Genomic DNA, 5,186 nt, shown 5'->3' on the forward strand with positions numbered 1-5,186 from the left:
TCTTCTTCTTTTTTTTTTTTTTTTAAAGTAATCTCTACATCCAGCCTGGGGCTTGAAATCATGACCCTGAGATCGAGAGTTGCGTGCTTTACCGACTGAGCCAGCCAGGTGCCCCTCTACCTTTTAATTTCAGATAAACTGCTCTTCCCCTTTTTTCCAAAAATATTTTCCCATCTTTCTTCACCTAGATAATTCTCTTTTTTAAAAAAAAATTTTGGGGGGGGGGGCGCCTGGGTGGCTCAGTTGTTAAGCATCTGCCTTCGGCTCGGGTCATGATCCCAGGGTCCTGGGATGGAGCCCCGCATCAGGCTCCCTGCTCAGCGGGAAGCCTGCTTCTCCCTCTCCCACTCTCCCCTGCTTGTGTTCCTTCCTGCTCTTGCTATCTCTCTCTCTGTCAAATAAATAAATAAAATATTAAAATTTTTTTTAATAGTCTCTATACTTGGGGTGCCTGGCTGGCAGTCATTTGGGCGTCGGATTCTTGATTTCAGCTGAGGTCATGATCTCAGGGTCCTGGGATCGAGCCCTGCTCTCGCTCTCACTCGCTCTCTCTCTCTGAAATAAATGAACAAAACTTAAAAAAAAAAAAAGTAATCTCTATACTCAGCGTGGGGCTGGAATTTACAGCCCCAAGGTCAAGAATCATATGCTCCACCTACTGAGCCAGCCAGGCGCCCCTAGATAATTCTTATTCTCAAGTCTCCCCATTAAACTATAAACTCCTCCAAGGTGAAGATTATCATCATTTTCATTGTTGCCATTGACATTTATGGAGCAGATAAAAGCAGGTACTACACATTGAGTTTTCTGTGTGTCATCTCATTGATCCCCACTCAACCCCATGAAAAAGGTACTGGGATTATTCTCATTTTGCAGGTAAGGAAATGAGGGTCAGAAAGAGTCAGTAACTTGCTCAACGTTCAAGAGCTCTTACATGTGGGCCTCTTTCACTGTCTAGTGTAGGATTTGGTGTGTAGTAAGCACTCAGTAAATGTTTGTTACACTGAACTGAAGGGAAAAGTCAAGGCAGCCCAATGGAAAACCATCCCTTAGGTCAGATGATAGCAGGGGCAGAGAAGCGGAGCCAGAAACAAGACTTGGCTTGCAGGGCTATTACAGAGTTAAAATCTGGGTGGTGAAGTTGGGGTTGAGAATGAGGAAGAGACAAGGCATTTCTATTTTTTTTTTTTTTTTTAAACACTCAGGGGCCAGGGGAGCCTGGGGGCTCTGTCAGTTAAGCGTCTGCCTTTGGCTCAGGTCATGATCCCAGGGTCCTGGGATCGAGCCCCGTGCTGGGTTCCCTGCTCAGCGGGGAGCTTGCTTCTCCCTCTCTGCCCCTACCACGTGCTCTCTCTCTCTCTCTCTCTCAAATAAATAAATCTTAAAAAAAAAAATAAATAGGGCGCCTGGGTGACTCAGTTGGTTAAGCGACTGCCTTCGGCTCAGGTCATGATCCTGGAGTCCCGGGATCGAGTCCCGCATCGGGCTCCCTGCTCGGCAGGGAGTCTGCTTCTCCCTCTGACCCTCCTCCCTCTCATGCTCTCTGTCTCTCATTCTCTCTCTCAAATAAATAAATAAAATCTTTAAGATAAATAAATAAATAAATACTCAGGGGCCAGTACTTTTCTTCTATTTAATTTTTATAAATTTATTTATTTTTTTAAGTAATCTCTACACCTAATGTGGGGCTCGAACCCACAACATCAAGATCAAGAGTTGCACATTGTTTGGACTGAGCCAGCCAGGCGCCCCTCCATTTTTTTTTGAGTTTGGGCGGTTCTGTATTTATGGAAAATTTCAAAGAAAGCACGTGGTGCTTTTACAATTTAAAAAGAGAGAAAGCAGGGCAGAGGCAGAGGCTATGTGACTTGGCACCAACAAAATATAGCAAATAAGGGAGAAAGAGAAATCTAAGCCAAAGGCATGCTGGGGGTGGGAAGTCCTATTAAAAGAGCCTAGACATGACAGCCCTGAGAATAGCTACATATGGGTGGAAGTTACACACACACACACACACACATACACAGAGGAAGGGAAGGAATATAGTAATAGGGTCTAGGAATTATTTTGAGGTATAGAGAAGATTTAATGATCTTGCCTTTTTGTTCTGTTGTCTCCCAGTGCCTGCCATGATGCTCAGTGATGCGAATCGCTTATTGGAGACTTACCATGGGCCAGACATCGTGCTATAAACACTTTATATCATAGATTATCTCAATGCCTTCAGTTTCTCTCTCTGTACTATAACTTACACATAGCCGCCAAATCAAATTTCCTCAGCTACTGATCATGCCTGGCCTCAACTGGACCATCAGCAACATCCCTTGCCCCAGAGAATAATAGGTGAAATCCTTAGTTTGGTAACTAAGAGCTTTCTTGGTGTGACCCTTGCTCACCTGTCCAGCTTCATCTCACACTGTTACTTTTCCAACACAGTAAGTTCCTTGCCTGTATGCATCCATTAATCCATCCAGTGAGCATTTATTGACCACCTATTACATTGTCAGACACTATTTTAGGTGTTGGGAAGAGAATGGTAAACAAGAGAAGGGGTTCCCCCCTATCATGGAGCTTGCCCAAACAAGCAATAAACAAGAAGCTGTCAGACAGGTGTATGGACTTTGATGACAATAAGAGAGCGTAGTGGGATAGTGAGTACGGGGAGAGGAGGACTAACTTAGATGGGGACAGTCAGGGAAAATCTCTGCAAGGAGGTGAATTTCAGGCTGAAAGCTGGTTGATAAATAGGAACCTAAGCAAAGATGTGGGCAAGGAACATTCTGGGCAGAGGGATCTGTTCGGACCAAGGCTCTACGGTGTGCACAACCTTGGTGTGATCAAGGAATGGAGGGAACGGGAGAAGGAAGGTGATATCAGAGGAGGCTGTTGTTGGGGGGGGGGGGGGTTAGACCAAGGAAAGCCCTGTAGGTCTGGTTAAAGATTTGGGTTTTTATCTTTTTTTTTTTTTTCCCCTCATTCTATAAGGATTTATCATTCCCGAATCACAGTGAAAGAAACTTGGGTCACTTACCAATTTTGTTTTCTATTATGCGCCTTAGAGATACCTCACTAAAAACTGGTATCTGACATAACAGAATAATATTTGCAGAATGTAATATTGTAGTGACAGTACTGAGGTTAATTGTTACAGACATATTAAACTCTTTGAGTATTAAATGGTTACATCCTATTTATACAGAACAGTGGTCCAATAATAAAAATAGAGAATAGCAGCTGGAAATTTATCTCATTCAATGTCCAGAGATAAAAGGGTTAACCATTCATTCCATTATTTTCTGTAAGTAAGTCCTTTTTTCATACTGAAATCTGATGGCAATTAAATTCTGATATTCTTCCAAGCTACTGTATGAACAGGATGCTGAAGGCCATCACTACACAGCATACTGCCACGTAAGGACTCTTCCGTTCACCAGTTCTGGCGCACTTCCAAAATATACCCAACAATCCAGTTTTAGTTCTGTCCAGGAGGCTGGGTGCCAAGGACCGGATATAAGCACCAGGTACATAGAAGCAGTAAGATTACAGTCAACAGACTCTGCAAATTGAAAATGGCAGACATAGTGAGGCCGGCAAAGCCCCAGCCACCAGATTTGGGTTTTTATCTTAAAAGCAATGGGAAGCCGCAGGCTTTTAAGCAGATAGCTGATGTGACTAGATTTAGGATTTTAAATGGTTACTTTGGTTTCTATGAGAAGGAATTAGAGCAAAAACAAAACCAGGGAGATCAGTTAGGAGATGAGGGCAGGACTTCAGAAAAGAGGACGGTGGTTGTTTGGAGCTGCAGAGTGGCAGTGGGGACAGAGGTCCGACATAGGTTTGAGAGGAATGAGAGAGAGAGAACTGGTGGGGCGTGGTGAGGAAGTGGATTTTGAAGTGACAGAGAGAGGAAGTGTGGAGCCCATGCAATAAGCCAAGGGCCCAGTCATAGGTTAGAAACAAAGGGGAAATACACAAAGTCAGCTACCTCAACTCTCACCAGTAGCATTTAAATATTCCTACTTGTGGCTCTGTGTGTGTGTGTGTGTGTGTGTGTGTGTGTGAGTGAGTGAGTGAGTGAGACAGAGCCACAAAGCAAGACATACATTGCCCCTCCAGAGCTCACATCTTACAGGACAGACACATTTGTAGATACACAACATCAAAAACAAGGTAATGGAAAAAGACTCAGTGTATGACAAGCCAGAGATCTGTGTCTGTTAAGCACTGTTAGGAAGTAGGGATAGGAGAGGCGGGAGCCTGGAGAAGTCTTCAGTTTGCAGGTAATGTGCTAATTACTGGCAGCAATGAGGTATGTGTGTGTGAGGGGGGGTTGTTTGGTTTTTGTTTTTTTCTGTGTGCTCTTCGCCCAACGTGGGGCTGGAGCTCCTGACCCTGAGATCAAGAGTCGCATGCTCTACCAACCGAGCCAGCCAGGCGCCCCCGGCAATGAGGTTTTGCTTCTCTTCCAAGACCTGGAGAGGGCTGAGTGGGAGATGGAGAGGGACCCAGGCCACGCAGGCTGCTTGCTTTTATCCTCCCAGAGCATGAAGGTGCACATGCAGATGAGCCTGTGCACATCAGATGGTACTGGGGACTGCGAGAGCCCCCGCTGTGTAATGTGCTTACAGCCAGAAGGATCTTTTTCTGATTTAACTGGTAGACTGAAGCCTAGGATGATCAACTGACCTGTCCAAGGACAGTCGGCTAGTAAACAACTGCATCAAAACCAGAACTGGGGTCTCCTGACCCCTGGTTCTGTGTTGCTTCCACATCCTGCCTCCTAAATGTAGGGTCCCTTACGGACAATGAGCACACACCACACTCCTCGCCGCATTCAGGGTTATGCTGCTTTAATAATGTAGCTTTTACGTCCCTCCAAGTCCCTAATTGGCTCCTCCATTTTTTTTTTTAAGATGTATCCATTTATTTATTTACTTATTTTTTAAGATTTTATTTATTTGACAGAGAGAGAAACAGCGAGAGAGGGAACACAAGCAGGGGGAGTGGGAGAGGGAAGAAGCAGGCCTCCCGTGGAGCAGAGAGCCTGATGCGGGGCTCAGTCCCAGGACCCTAAGATCATGACCTGAGCCGAAGGCAGACGCCCAACGACTGAGCCACCCAGGAGCCCCAAGATGTATCCATTTATTTTAGAGAGAGAGCGCTCGAGAGCAAGCAGGGGGAGAGGG

The 5,186-nt window shown here is 45.2% G+C and overlaps 1 pseudogene; it reads right to left on the bottom strand.

Annotated features, from left to right (window-relative positions):
- Nucleotides 1–1,808: 1,808 nt before the first annotated feature.
- Nucleotides 1,809–4,366, bottom strand: LOC118023085 (annotated as a pseudogene).
- Nucleotides 4,367–5,186: the final 820 nt, after the last annotated feature.

Source organism: Mirounga leonina, unplaced genomic scaffold (assembly GCF_011800145.1).
Source record: "Mirounga leonina isolate KUSES-001 unplaced genomic scaffold, KU_Mleo_1.0 Mir_178, whole genome shotgun sequence".
Classification (NCBI taxonomy): Eukaryota; Metazoa; Chordata; class Mammalia; order Carnivora; family Phocidae; genus Mirounga; species Mirounga leonina.